This window comes from Apteryx mantelli, chromosome 1, assembly GCF_036417845.1.
Source record: "Apteryx mantelli isolate bAptMan1 chromosome 1, bAptMan1.hap1, whole genome shotgun sequence".
Classification (NCBI taxonomy): Eukaryota; Metazoa; Chordata; class Aves; order Apterygiformes; family Apterygidae; genus Apteryx; species Apteryx mantelli.
In genome coordinates, this window is record NC_089978.1 from 193158921 (window position 1) to 193174689 (window position 15769).

Sequence of the window (15769 nt, forward strand, 5' to 3'; positions counted from 1 at the left end):
CAGGGGCACCGCGGGCCGAGGCGGCGGCGCCGCGCGGCCGCCGCGACCCTCCTGGCCCGGCGGGGCGGGCGGCCCCCGCGGGGCCCCTGGGCTGCCCGGCCCCCCCCCGCCATCGCCGCGCCCGCCCACGCGGGACCCCCGGGCTGCCTCCGCGCGCGGGCTGCTGCACTTCGAGGGTTGCCAACAAGCTGCAGACAGTCGGCACTGCCAATACAACATACGGCTTTGTTTTCTCCCCGTCTGCTAAACTCGTTGTGTCTAACGGAGCAGGAGGAGAGGGGAGGAGGGAGGGTAGAGGGGGCGGGGAGGGGGGAGCAGACGAGAGCAAACAACTTCCCCGACGGTTTGTTTACATAGCAGGTGGACCTGACGTCTGCAGCGGCTCGCAACACCCCGCTCCGGCAAGGAGCCGGCCGGGGGAGGCGCGGAGTGGGGCGCGCGGCGCCGGGGCACGGCCAAGCGGGTCCCGCCGTACTTTTTTTTTGTTGCAATCCCCCCCCCCCCCCCCCCCCGCGCATTATTAGCACTTCTGTGCAGGCCACTTCGCGATCATGTGAGGGCTCCCTTTTCACTCCCCTTTTCTCCAAAGGAGTCGGTGTGTGCAGCGAGTTTTTTTCCCTTTTCTTTTTTTTTGCATTCCCAACAAAACACATACACACAGGCGGCACGCTCCGCACAGAGGCAGACCCACACGCAGGGGGAGGGAGAGCGCCAGCGAGAGGCAGCGCGAGCCTCCGGGAAGGCGCGAGGCACCGCGCGCCAGCTGCCCCTCCGCGCCCGCGGAGGGGCCCGCCGCCCCCGCGCCGCCCTCCCCCCGCCGGCCCGGTCCCTGCCCGCGCGTCCCGGCGGCGGCAGCAGCGGCGGCTCCGCCCGCAAAGACCTTGCATGTGCGCGCGGCGCTGCGCGCGGCTCCGCTCGCCCTTTCTCTCGGTGTCAGCTCGTCGGGACGCCCTGCACGGTGTCTCCTCCCGGTAAGTTTTACCCCCCCACACCTCCTGCCCGTCCCCTCCTCCCCCAGGTCCCCGGTCTGACTTGCTGCTTTCGCCCGCTCCCTCCCTCCCCGCCTCCGCTGCTCACTGACTTGCCGCTGCCGCGGGAAAGTTTGGCCGCGGCCGCCCCAGGCGCGGCGGGCGCAAGTGTGACATGTGTCAGGTTTCCTGCCGGCCCCGAGGGGCTGGGGCAGCGCTTTCAGCAGGGCACCGAGCGCGGGCGTGGGGGTGAAGGGGCGCTAACTGAGCGCAGGCAGTTTTTGCCCCGCTCGTAGTTTCGGCTCTTTTTGACAAATCCCGCGCCCGCCGGCAGAGCCGGCCGCGGAAGCGTGCTGGCGGCGCCCGCTGCTCACTTTCGGCCCCCCCCCCCCCAATTCTCCAGGGTCGCCTGTCGCTGGCAACGCGGGACGTGTTAATTTATCAGCATGGCCACCTTCCTTTAAGGCAGGTCTGCGCACTCCCAACTCCAGCTTTTTTTCCCAAGGACTGGTGCAAAACCTGCTTTTCCAACCCTCCCACCCCCCCGCGCCCTTTGCTTGTAATTAAAAACAAACAACCTGTAGCCTTCCCGTACAGGGAAAGAAATGCAAGGAAGGCAGCGAGGGGTCGGGTCCAAGTGAGGATTTCCAGGGGAGGCTCGTCTGTCTTCGGCACTCCTCCTCATTCTTTTTTTTTTCTTTTCCCCTTTTTTCTTCTTTTGCTGTTTTTCGAGACCTTCCTAGCGGACAGCCTGGGCGAAGAAACGTGTCACGTTTCTCCTTTGTGTGCAGTATGCGTGCCTGAGCGAGAGGCGACCCCCTTTTCCAGCCGCCCTGCTCGCCCGCCAGCGCCGAGGGGGCGGCCGGGCCCCGGTGGCGGCGGCGGCGGCGGCGGGCCGGGCGGCCCCAGGGCGCCCCCTTTGGCGCGGGCGGGGAAGTGCAGGCGGCGCGGGGGTGCCCCGGCCCGGCGGCCCCGCCCGCGCCTCCCCGCGCCGTTTTGGCTGCGCGGTGAACAGCGTCCCCCCCCACTGTCCCCCCCCCCCCCAAAAAAGCCTAGAACCAAGGATTACTAAATAATGATGTTAGAGCTGCGGCGCTCCGGAGGCAGTCTCCGCAGCTGGTGCGTGGGGGCCTTCCCGTGAAATTGGCTCTTGAAAGTCGGGAGGACTGCGGGACCAGGGAAGTTTTGAAAGTTTAGTTTTTAGGAGAGGGGAGAAGTAGCGAGGCCATGGCTGTGAGGCATGCTGGGTTTGCTTTTCGAGTTGGGCGTGCGAGGGCAGAGAGGAGGGGAAGGGCAAATTGCGGGGCGCCCGCCGTGCGGCGGCTGTGCTGAGCGGCGGCTGCGCACCGTGTGGAGCTGCCTGGCTCCGATAAACTGCAGGAAGGTATTTGCCACCCGCTCGAACTAGTGTGGCAAAGGTAAAAAAACATTTTGTTAGGCATTTTTGCTCCCTTTTCACCAGTTAGGCTTGTGTCAGGCTCAGGAGGCTACGGGCCCATTTCTAGGCACAGCCCCTGTTAAGTGCACTGGTGGGCACTGGTGAGCTCCCAGCATGGGGCTTCTGGGGGGAGTAAGTCTGGGTTGTGTGTAAGTAGTATGTGCAGGCAGGAAAACATGCGTTTAAAACTTGCAGAAACAGCTGGGAAAGAAAGCATCCTGCTGGCATATTCTCAGGGGAAAAATAATCTCAGAAGTAACCACCCTAAATAAACTTTAGTATCATCATCTTTACTCAAAGAGTGCAGAGTCACAGATGGAAGAACACGCAGTAATCTTTACCTAGTAACGGTGCTATTTTTAAGAACCCTGATTTGTTCATGTACTTTTTTAAAGAGAGAAGCGCAGAAGTTCCCCTTCCAAAGAGGATTCACTTGTTCTGTTTCCTGCATGAAAGCCCTTATCCGAAACTCACTCAAGTCAGTGGGAATCTTTCCATTGACATCAGTGGGAATCTGTCCATTGACTGAATGGGCTTGGATCAGGCCCTTGGAAATTTTGTTACAAATGTGGGACTCGGAAGTTGCACACTGTGTCTGTATACTCATGTTAATTTGAGGGAGGAAAAAAGAAGTTAGAGACGAAGTTTAAGAGATTTTGGCAGGTTGATTTTTTTTCCCCCTGTGCTAGATAATTTAAAACCATTAAGCAAAAACATTACTGTTAGTAGTATTACTCTAAAGAAAATATGATTAATTATTAAATCAGTTTCTCTAATGCTACACTAAACCTTTTGAGTGAGATACGGATTTTAGTGTTCAAATTACTATTTATTTTTAATTTAAGGTTTCTCCTGACTGTCTATAAAGTTTGTTCATATTAAATATAGAGATTGAAAAAACCCTTGTTTTGCAGTTACTTTCTATTTTAATGTAGTTGTTACAGAACGGTAGTGTTCCATAGCATTTTTGTATACTTAAATCATCTATTTAACTGCTCAGAATAGTAAATTACTAAATAGTTGAGGGAAAGGAAAGCGTGTTTTAAATATAGCATTTCCAGAATACATATAGTAACCTTTATGTCAGTTGATAGCTCACTAAGTTACATATAAAATGCTGCATAATTAAGTATTCTAATTTATTTTGTTAATATATAGCACTGGAAATCTACTGCTTGATGTGAGGCCTTATTAGAGTAGGCTTTAGCATTTAACAGTAACATTAACAGTAAGCTTGAGCAGAAACAAATGTACTAATATTTGGATATTTCTTTGATTTTAGTTTAACCTCAGTGATTCTTACATTTTGTTACAAGATCTTTGTTTCACTGTAGTGTTTTCGAAGGAGGAAAAAAAAATGTGTTGTTGCTTTCTCTTTAGTGTAGAGTCGTGTAAAATTACCAAGGATTCTATAAGGGACAACCATATTAGTGTTTACGCCATGTACGGAAGATTAAAATAAGTATATCAAGTCCTGGGTATTTTAATTAATAAATACATGGCACTATTTTTTAGCTGCACTAGAGTTTGTACAATAGTCGAGTCCTGCATTTCATAGATTTTCGAAGTGACTTTTTTAAGTACTCCTCTGTTGCTTATACAAATTTAAATGGTTTTCTGTAATAAAATGCATCAAAACTAGTATTTTAAGATGAAAGGTGTATTTTGGGTGGAGAAGTTCTTATTGGACTTTCATGTATTTTTAGAAGAATTCTTGTTGGACTCAGTATACTTTAAAAATTGCTGTGGCATAAGCTTTGATTTCTGGACTGATCAAAGTGAAGTAAAATGAGCCTTTTATACTCTGAGGAATATGCCTGATTCAGCTTTGCATGCACAGGAGATATTCAAGTCTAGTGGGCTGAAAACAATAGAAAACTTCTGAGATCTGATCTGTGTTGTGTCAGTGTTTTGCAATGTGTCATTGAAAATGTCAGTTAACTTCATTGTTTTTCATCATCGAAATTTGAGGGCTGGTATTTCTTTTTCTGATAGGGTGATTAATTAATATTTCTTGAATAGTGAGCACTCTTCTGTTCAGTCCTATTTTTGGAGAAATTTAATTCCGATAGTGGTTGGAAAAACAATGGTTGATGGGAGTCATCGTCTTGTTTCTTTGAGTCAGATCATGAAGAGGTCACTTGTTTCTAGGAACAGGAAACGATTTAGGACGTAGGTCACTCAGAAATACACATGCAATGATTTTGACTGGAGAAAATTGCAAATCACAGTGGAACTCAAAAATGCTATCCCCTTTGCTGTAAAATACTGATTTTTGGTACACACAAACTGATGACTTTTTAAAAACTTTGTGACAGCTTGTGGTTCTAGAAGTAATGCAAATTATCTATTTTTTTTCACAGCCACTATAGCATACCCCTCAACTAATCCTTGAATATTGTCATTTGGATTCTTGTTCTCTGTCCTATTTTGACTTGAGATCTTTTCTGATTGTATGTGCAAATTACTAGCACCAGAAAAACTGAATAAAAAGGTGAAATTGTAGAAAAGTTTATCTGTAATAACTACAGTTATCTCAGATAATCTTAAAGTTTCAATATTATATTTCAATGTTATTTGTTTTGGAGATTTTCTTCCACATTTATGCTGTGACAGAATGAAGATAGTTATCTTATTGTAAGCATTTCCAAGGATAGTTTTTAACCTTAAATTTCAAAACTGCTAGATCAGCATAAAAACAAAAGCAGTCCCGCAAGTATCATTTAACACTGATGATCTTTTTTCTTCTCTTTGAGGCTCTGAGTAATTTAACGATACTTCTTACTTTTTAAATCTTCCAAAATGTTTACTTTGAATTATAAGAGGCATCTATCCATGGATACAAAATTTGCATCTATTTTGGCTTTTTTCCTTTTTTCATTTTGCCAGGTTTGCATTTTAAGTGCAAGACAACGTTTAGTGTCAGCTGGATTTAAAAGTGCCAGCGATGGCCCGTCTATGCTGTCATCAATGAAGTAGTTGAAAATAATCTTTTTAATGAACAGTTAGTACAATGTTTATTGGTTCACCAGAAGTGTAGTTTGGGATGATGTTAGGAAGTAAAATTTGAACTCTGAATACCAGATTATGTACAGAATTGTGTTTAATATCTTGCAATAAATGCTTTCAGTTCTAAGGCAAATTAAATCAAAATGTGAAAGCACATAATATTACACTATTAACTCTTTCAAGTCTTTTTAGTAAATTGTAGAGGTTGTTCAGAAAGGGAATAAGAGAACATTAACTTTTATCAGTTTAGTTAGTTATTTCTTGTTCCTGGCAGTAGCAATCATACATCCTCCTTCCTTCAGCTGTAGTTGGAAGGGGTTTCACTGCAGTTTGTTTTGTATTTAAATGCATATGTTAATCAAGCTTACTTCAGAGGGTAGGGCTAATTCCCTCTGATACTGTGAGCTGTACACTAGATACACACTCAGTTTGGATGTGTACTGATGTGTATTTGGATGTGTCTTGACTGTGGTTCTAGCTAAATTATATATAGCTTCCTAACTGATAGGGCCGTGCACGGGAACAAAGACAATAGGTTTAGGCGGCAGGTGGCAACTTTATTCACCATGCAGAAGGGATATTTTCTGCCCTGTCCCCCCCATCTGTTATGTGACGGGCGTTCCAGGCTGGAAGGAGTAATCACAGACCTCCATCATAAAACCCCAAACAGACAGTCTTTGGCCTGCCTGTGAAGTTCAGTTGTTTATCTGAATATTTTAATCTTCTCCCTCCTTCCTATGGATAGCAGATACCAGAAGGGGGGAATCTCTGTTTTGAGAAGTTTTTCCCGTCCCTTGGTGGATACAGGGTCATAGACAAAGTGCAGATCCTTTGCTCTGAGAAATAGTCCTTTGGACCTCTGCTGTGTGCTCTGATGACCACAGCTGCAAATTGCATCAAACTAAGTGTTTCTGTAAATTGCTGCTCTTAGTCCTATTTAACCTGCTTTTGCCTCCAGGATGTTGCAAGGAAGACAGTAGGCCTGTGCCAATTTTGTCGCAATAGGAGATATTCTTTCCTCTTTACTATTGGGCCCCAAACTGAATATTCTTTTAAGAGTGACATTTTGAGGGTAGGTAATATATCATTATATATATATAGGAAGTTGTTGGGATTTTCTATGCAAAATTGTTTATTTCGATAAATATTAATATTTTATGAAAAAATTCATATTCCTTATAAAACTGACTTTTTGTTGAAAGAATACACACAGTCCTATTGCGGTAACTTAATGTTCTCTTACAACATGATGCATCTTTTGCAACTTTGATCATAAATTCTTTTAAAAAAAATCTAAATAGTGGGTTATTCAGTCATCTGGCTTCCTTATTTCAGCCTAAAACAACAAGCTACATATTTTAAAATTAAGAGTTACGGACCTGATCACCTGTATGTTAAAACACTGTGATCTTGATGAATATTACCACTGTCATCTTTGTGATTGTCTTTCCAGGGAAATTCATTCTCCCAACTAAGAAACTTGTGTTCAGAGAAACAATCTCAGAGTTACTAAATTATATCAAGCATAGTATTGTGCTAAGTATCTATCAGATGTTGATTTTGAATTTGCCCAGGAATGGCTTAAAAAAATTAACAGGAGAATAAGCCAGTAAACCATTTAAACTTTGCCATTCAGTCGGTGCTAAGTCTTGCTGTAAAAAAGTTAGTCTCAATTATTTTGTTGGTTTTTCTTTTTGTAACTCTTAATATTTAGAAGGCACATTGTTCTTCTGGAATTGTAACTCACCTAGTAAAAGAAAAGCCGTGGATAGTACATGTGTAATAAAACTTGTAGTTGACATTTATTGCGTGGAAATTAGATCAAAAACTGTCAACTTTTACCACTTACAAATAGTGTAGAGGAAATTTTAAGGGTTAGCTGTGGGAAGCCACTACGGGCTTTGGAAAAGAAAGTAGCAACACAAAAACAAAGAAGAGTTGGGGAGCATCGTGGAAAGAGGCCAGAGGGAACATGCATTTGGGCAGAAGCCAGAGAATGCACAGATTTGCAAGGGGGAGGGGGGGGAAAGCTGATCAGAAATTGTGATTTGCAGGAGAAAAAAGTCATATGTTTTTTTTTATCTGATACCCAATATATGAAATAAATTTTTACCCATAACTTTATATAAGGGAAGAAATAATTAATATTTTGCATTATGCACACAGCAGGCACAATTCTGTTTACTTCACAAGAGTCATGCCAGTTTACCCTGGCCACAATTTGGACTTGGACTTCTGTCAGCTGGTGTTTTAAATATTTAGATTTTATTAATTACAGTGTGTGTCTTTTGAAAGGTATTTATTAGTTGCAGCAGTGAAAGTCGATTTTTAGTGCATATCTAAATATCACTTTGGTGTGGCAGAAGAGGGACAGAGTTCTTTTGAAGATAAAGGCGGAGAAAAATGTATAGAAGACAAGAGGCTACTATCTTTTAGAGTCTAAAACAGTAGTTGAAATATTTATGATTTAAGGCACTACTCTGTGAGAGAACACAGAAAGGATTGTGGTTTCATTACAGTACTTACAGTATTCGCATGACCTAAAAATGAAAGCACAAAAACCTAATGCAGTCAGGTGTGCACAGACTGCAGAGAAGTGCATAACTGATGAACTGTTATGTTCTTCATAACAGTATGAATATATCTTCATCTTTGTATAAAAACATTTATATTATTAAGGAATAAGTGATTGTCATATATACAGCACAGAAAACATAAGAGATGCTGAGGACTTCTAGGTATGTGGTAAAAATCATTTTTCAATTGATGATCAATTAGTGAAATATATAGGTGCTAAAACTGTAAAAATATTAGGATGTTACTTTGCTAAAGATCATGAAATGCTTTCACCCAGAAATTTATTCAGAATCATTTGTTACCAGTCTTGAATGCATTTAAATGACTTTTAATGTTGTGATGATGTCTGTAAATTGTTCTCAGTACACAATAACTGTCAGCATTCATTGAAGAACATGTATGGTCAGTAATTCACAAGATAACTATATTGAATATATGGAAGAAGTTTCACAGGAAGTGTCATAAATCCTTGCACATCCTTCTACTTAATAAAAGGAATTAAGCTTATAGTAGGAGAAATTAGTTTAGAGATATTTGTTGTTTAATTCTGTTTTAGGTGACTGGCACCTTCTAAAAGAGTTAAGGATGTGTTTAGCATTGGAAATGGTAATCAACCTGTCCTGGTTTTCTCTGTTAATTATTGGCTAGGAAAAGGCATGAAGTGTATCCAAGCAAGCAGAAATTCATATCTTATGAAGTTTTATATGGCAAGCTTTTAAAACTGTTTGTTGAGGTGGGTTTTTTTGTATCAGGGAGCCAGATCATGCCTTGAAGTGATCATAAAAAAGCTTGGAGAATATTAAAATTGTCAGAACATTTGTTATTTGCATATGCTTGTAGGACACGATTAGGTGGGGAAACACTGCTGTTCAGATGTCCCTTGTGTGGGTTTGGATTCATGCAGGTTTGGGAAGGGCGCGCGCCTGCGTCTGGGTTGGTGTGAGGGACTGTGCCGCAGCACGGGGCACCTGTGCTCATCAGCAGCTTTCCAGGAAGGAAGCTACAGGCTTCAACATTGACATGTATTGAGTGGGTTTATTGAATCTCAGATTGTGGGACACAGCCCATCCTAAAGAAGAGTGCAGTCAGTAAAGACAAACATATTTAGTCCTTTTCTAAAATAACTAATGTACTTGAGCAGTGGGATTATCCTCAGCAGAAACTGGCTATGCTGAAGAGTGATTTTTACAATTAAAAAAAAAAGTCTTTGAAGGATTTTGATGAAAAGAACTGTCCTTCCAAAATCTTCTTTGAAAAAATGAGGGGAGGGTGCTTCCAGACCAGGTTTGAATTCCATTATGGACTGAGCATGATATACGGCATGGGCCCTTGCCATGCTCCCAGCCCGCTTGTGCCAGCAGGAGTCCCGAGGGGGTCTGGAGTGGTGAGTCATGAGCCCCCCCCCCCAAACCATGATGCTGGGCTGCCATGGACAGTGTGCTGCCCAGCAGAGCCCCCTGCTCAGACCTGCATTTCTAGCTCATGGTAGCCCAGAGGGAATCCCCTTCTCTCTGTTTGTCCCATTTCACACTTGAGGAGAGAAGGTACTTGAGGGGGCAGTCACAAGTCTCTCCCAAGACTTACGAGCCAGATCCAAAATTTTTTGAAGTCAGTGTGAAGACTCCCTTTGATTACTCAAGGTTTTGGCTTAGGTACTGAGATTTGCTGATCTTTGGGTGTGTTCATATGTTCGCTTACAAGACAGGTTTTGGAGGTTAAGAAGTTACCAGCTATTTTGCTGCTCTTTGGTGCAGTCTAGACTGAGACTGGTGATGGACCATTTGCGTGTATCTAAGCCATTCCAATGCAAAGGAAAACAAAATGCCTTAAGCAAGGAAGGCTTATCCTTCCTGTGGAAGTAATATTATCTTTAATCCCCATAGCTGTTCCATAAGTGAATATTTAATTATGAATTGAACTTTCTGTTCCCCCAGGCTTTTTTTTTTCTGGACTCCTGTGATGGTTCTCAAGAAACAGATAACAGTAACTCATCAGAATACTCCATGTCAGTCTCCTGTTTATCCAAAAGAGTTTATGTATCTTGCTAATTTGTTTCTTCTAACTTTTCCAGTATCAGAAATACTGATGACACCTATTGATACAACATTGTTCCTGCTGGTCCCACAAAAAAGGGATGAATCTTGCCCAAGAAGCAAGTTGTAAAACACAGCTAAGAGATGGTCCATATAGCGTTTTCACTATTCCTTTATAAACAGTAGTTTATACTGTAAAGTACAGCAGTCAGATATGTCATTGGTAAGGATTCAAAGACATTTGAGAAAGACAGTCCAAAAAATGAACATATATATAATTGTTTTAAATCAGTGGTGTCCAGCTTTTTCAGCCAAGCCTGACATATCTTGTGCAGTGCCTGGAGGGTGTCTCATGCCATGCGATTGGTGCTGCTAAATGTATGCAGTTAAATCTAGCACTTCCCAGAAGCTTTGGACTTGCATTATGTGTAACGTATAGTGGATGAACACAAGTAATTCCCTGCATATTCCTCTAGAAGGGGTATGGCTACAGGCAGGTCAGACTGGCAGGAGAATTCATTCATCCTTTCCAAGGCACCTTCATTCTCGGAGGCTTCTCCAGACTAGAGAAGGAGCAGGTTGTGGGACAAAGTGTTTGGTGATGCCACCTTGCTGTCATTTCTTGAAACCTTCTTCCCCGCCTCGTCATGTGCATTTCGCCTGACAGGAGAGCTCTTGTAGGTTCGAGGAAACTGGTGGATGGAGCAAACTATATGCTGCTTGACTGGTTCTTCTGAGTTGCAGATTGGGCACTAGTGTTTTAAATCACTGTGTGTTGTGACTCAGTAGAAGAACACAATTATATTATTTGTTTATGTGTAAAAATGGAACCTCCTATCCTGGACATACTAGGGTGTTACTTTAACTTCTTATTCAGTAAATGTCTCCAGTAACTAAAATTAAATTTTAAGTCTTAAACTATTAGCCTTATTTATATGTAGGTGCCTGTGCATTTTGTGAATCAATAGTACTTAGGTCAAAACCTGAAATTATTCTAATGTATCATTTAAGTATAGTGTTACAAATATATTTCTATACCTAATGACTGCCATTTAGGTCTGTGTTGTTACCAACTAAAATATTGCCAGAATAGGGAAGATAGCATTTTTTTCAAGTCACTGTTATGCATGCAGTTCTTCTCCAAATTCAGTTATCAACAAAACTTTCTTCAACCGAATTTCTCTTGATCTAAGTCATAGCTGACTGGAAGCACAATGTGACCACAGACTATGAAAAATATCTTTCACATTGTCACCTGCAGTATTACCATAATTGGAACTAACTAGTCTGCAGTTGCACAATATTTATGTTGCAATCCAAACTGACGCAGCCCTGGAATGTTTTGGTAGCAAAAGAAAACACAGACTGGAGCCTTACTCAGCAAAGTTGGGATGAGCTGCTCCTTTCAGAGACCTCCTCGAGTGGGTAGTTTCCCAGGCAGGTCAAGTTTATCCTCTAGGTTCCCCAGCTTTGCTATGGATTCGAGAAGGAGGGAGATGAGTCAAGGTGGGGGGCACAGAGGCTTGCCAAAGGCAGCAATTGCTCTTAGAGTTCATATGTGATGCTTTGGGTCAGGCTACAGACACTGTTGCTTCCCGAAACTGAGGTGCTGTGCTAAGAGATTGCTCCTTCCCTGAGGTCTTCTAATTGGGATGACCTCTTCATTCATTTATTTTGGTTTCTTACTTCAGACAAGGGTCTTTTTGTCAGGATGTTATATTGGAATATTTGGAAGAAACACTTCTAATATCTTCACTTTTATTTAACAGATGGAAATAATGAGTCACTGTCCAGTGTCACCTTTACTGCTCAGATCCCTATAGGGACAGGGAAGTTGATGTTTCGCACTGCTGCTGCTGGGGAAGGCTCTGCAGCAGCTGAGGAACTTGATCTGTCACTCCTGGCCTTCACTCGGGAACAGAGTACCGTATATTTCCCTGTGACTGACGTGCTTAGATCTATGGTCACTAGGTACCAGGTCAACTCTTCAAGCCTGGCTTTCGTGCTAACATTAACCCCTCAGGGCTCAGCTGCTTGTGGCATTTAAAACATGTCAGGGGGTGTTGCTTTATAGTGGAGATTTGACTCTGCAAGACTCGTGCTAACTCTTGCTGAAGATATGAAATACAATTTGTAGCTTATAATTGCTGCCTAATATGATCTTGGATCATTACTTAAATTCATTTAACTGATACTGTACTTTCTTTATAAAGGTTATTATTGGGAGCTAACCTTTTCTTGTGTTGTGGTTTAATGTACATTGTAATAAGAGGTTTTTTTAATATGTTTAAGAGTTGGAAGAAGTGTTAGAGGTAACCTTTATTCAGAGAGTTTTATATAGTTGTAGTAAGGAGAGTAATATTAAAATCCTGAACATTATTTCTAGTGCCATCTGAATGTAATTTGTTCTCATTGTGTTTTGTGTGTGCCTGTTAAAGGAAGATGGTACAGTATGTTGAGAAGATGTGTTTTGTTCTCCAATATCTTTCTTTCTGGTAATTAATGACCTAATGAAAATTATTGCCTCCAGAAAGTTTCTCTACTTCTGATGTATACAAAAATACACAAAGGGTAGCAGATACAACTGATAAATTATAGTTCTTTCCTTCTCTGTATTTCAAGTAGAGCAATCTGAAACGGAGATTTGAGCCACAATGTTGGAAGCCTCCCAATAATCTTTCCTTTCTTGTTGAGCTCTTGACAAGCAGACATGGGCCATGCCTTTTGGAGATCTCTAGAGATCACTACAAAGACAAGTTTTTCAAAATGGCAAATATTGGTACTTCTTGCTTATATCTACAGATATTAGTTTGTCTTTGATTGCCTTGAAAAGGTACAGGTTTGTTCAGAGTCATAAATTAACAGTGAAATAATTCTTCTAGTTCTTTTAGGAGATATCTAAGTATATATATAGAATTTGGAGTACATGAAAAAGATTTCAGAACTTTCCTTCCTGCAGCCTTCTTGAAGCTGCTCTAAATAGGAGTGAAGGTGGTGGTTTCATACCAGAAAAGAGGTCAGGAAGAAAACCCCAACTGCTTGGGCAGTGATCCCAGCCCAGAGAAGGATAAGATCAATGTTCTAAATATGGATAGTCTTCCTGGGTTTTGTCTTTTTTTTTTTTTTTCCTCCCAGTGAATTTAGAAAGCTCTTTTCCCACTTCTTCTTTTCCCACTGTTCAGCTTTTTTTTTTTTTTTTCATTTCAGTTCCTTTTTGCCTCAAGGGGGCATTGTGGGTTGGAGTCAGGGAGCAGGTTTTGCATGTGTCAGACTGTCGGCCTATACCTGGAAAAAAAAAGCTTTTAAAGTTGTTTTTCTCATGTTCAGTAAACTGTTGTGCTTAGGGGTGAGCACAGTGGTAGGGATGTAGTGGGCAAGAATGGCTGAAAGAGAAGTAAACATTAGTTTTTATCTTAAGCAGATGGTGGGGGGGGGCAACAGTCACAGCTCATGCAATTGAAAGTAACTGCTTCTAACATCATGAAGAAAGATGATGGTGTAGACAAAAGTGCTATCCTAAAATTTATAATTAAAATTCTTGGTTCAGATGTGGATTTCTTGTGGAACTTCAGGAGAGTTGCTTAATCTCAATGCAGTAAAGATAAATTCATTAATGATTATGAGATGTTGAGATAATTAAGTAGTGAATGGCCATAAATTGCTTTCTGAAGCTCAGTGACTGTAAACTCTGATCTTCTAATTTAATCTGTCTGCCACTTCCCATTCAGTTGCTGAAAGACTTTGGAGAGGGAGATATTAGTCATAATCTAGGCATAGTAACTGCTTGAACTGAGTTAGATTCTCTGAAGAGAAAACCTTGGATGTGGACTGGAGATATTTCCTCAGTATAAGTTAAGACTGTTTGGACAAAGGATAGCACAAACAGGTTTTTACATTGCTTATCATGTTCAGAGATTATTATGTTTTTTACTGACTGCTTGGATTCTGTACTGGCTTGTGATGGCCCTGGCATTTACACAGAAGAAAAATTAAGAAGATAACAACCCATTGAGAGAGAGACTCCCCAAGTGAGAAAAATTAGCTAAACCTATTTCTTTTGGTGGTCTTGCAGTATTGCTCAAATATGTCTTTTTAGTTAATCTAGACAAATTTTATCATCGTCTCAGAAGACAATGTGTTTTTCTTGTGTCTTATTTTTGTGCAGTAATTTTCTAAGAGAAATTAGACATCTCTAAGCTTTTTTTTAAAAGGGTAATTTAACTGCATAAGGAAAGTGTTCGCTTTACACTTTTAATGAGAGCTCTTACAAATAGAAAGATATGTGAAAATATATTCTGATTTAGGTGATAGTGTCAATGCTATCCTGGGTACGTGTTTCTTTGTCCAGGGTATTCCTCATCTAAAGCACTGCGCTGTTAATTTGCTTAATACTATCGAAGGATAATTATGTTACAATCCTCTGAGCTCTAGAATGGGCTTGAATCATGATGGAGATGAACAAGAAAAATAATATTATAATTGGAAGAGTTTTGTGATGGGCAGAGGTCCTGGATTCTGTCCCTTTTCTTCAGTGCTGTTTCATACAGTTTATTGAATGACTTGAATGTGAAATGTGTGTGTGATCTCTGGAGGAGAGCCCAGAGCCTCTGCCTGTCCTCTGAGCTTGTGTGTCCCTAATGAGCTTCTTGCTGTGGCCCAGTCTCAACCAGAGGAGCAACTGAAAGCTTCTTCCCTAGCCTGTCCCACAGGCTGCTAGTTAAGGGACTTCTCTGGAATATGTGTAAGGTGGGTTTTGCTCTTCCCAGACCGAGGAGAGGCCACAGCACAAGTTTTCTGCTCTGTGGGTAAATACTGTGAGCTCTAGAAAAGAGGTCTGTTATCTCCCTCCAGACTTTTGTTGACTGGATTCAGTTGATATCATTTGTGTCCCGGTGTTGGGAATGGATAGAACGAACTAAACCCTCTAAAAATGTCAACACTCACTTTCCCCTCCCTGAAAGTGGAGCATAGGTACCCCCCAGCGCAGACGGGATTGCTTCTGAACGTGCTCAAGAACCTTTGTGTCATCAGTGGCCACATTTAGGCTTTTCTTGGGTCTTCCAGCCCTTGGTAGGAAGCAGTTTGATTTACTTCTTGAACTGAGAAGTACAGATCAGATGCTGCAGACCACAAGTTTGGGATGAGGACTTCCCTGTCTACATGTAAGATTGTGGTTGTTGGTGCCTGTACTGCCATAGCATTCATCATATGGTGCTCTCCTCATTTCAAGCAGGACACCTCAGTAAAGTAAGATCATTAGGAAATAAAGAATGTGAATGAAAACGATGGATGAAAAGCTAACAGAGAATAATCTTACAATGGCAGACTTTAATGTTTCTTTTGGCCAACCACTTTTCCCTAGATTTAAAAATCCTTGTAGATAAGCTGAAGTGACATCAAGCCAATGGAACGGAACAGCTTCTCTGGGCTTTGCTGCAGATTAGAACATCTTAAACAGGCTTGATAGCTCAGTTCTCGCCTGATGTGTAGTGTCAAAAGTAGGCACCAATTAAACCTCTTCCTCCTATTCCTGTGTTAGTGTTTTGGCTTTCATTTCAAGATGAAAGTGCTGTGCTTGTCCAGTCAAAAGAAAACTCTGAGTTAAAAAAATGAGTGATTATGTTTATTTGGAAAACAGTTGTTGAATTAGCCCCCAAATCTTCTGTTTTCTTGAATTATAGAATGATGAAAATGGGACTGTTTTTCTTAAAACGTGTTGTAATGGAGCTGTCTTGGTGTCTCTT

General features: G+C 42.1%; 1 protein-coding gene across 5 annotated transcripts in view; it reads left to right on the forward strand.

Moving 5' to 3' along the window:
* The first annotated feature begins 821 nt into the window (after positions 1-821).
* The window catches only part of FOXP2 (forkhead box P2), a 454906-nt gene continuing 439958 nt past the window's right edge, over positions 822-15769 (forward strand). For all 5 annotated transcript variants that reach the window (XM_067314932.1, XM_067314922.1, XM_067314902.1 and 2 more), the window contains exon 1: positions 822-971. The gene's annotated coding sequence lies outside the window, so the exon portion shown is untranslated. The remainder of the gene's footprint in view (positions 972-15769) is intronic.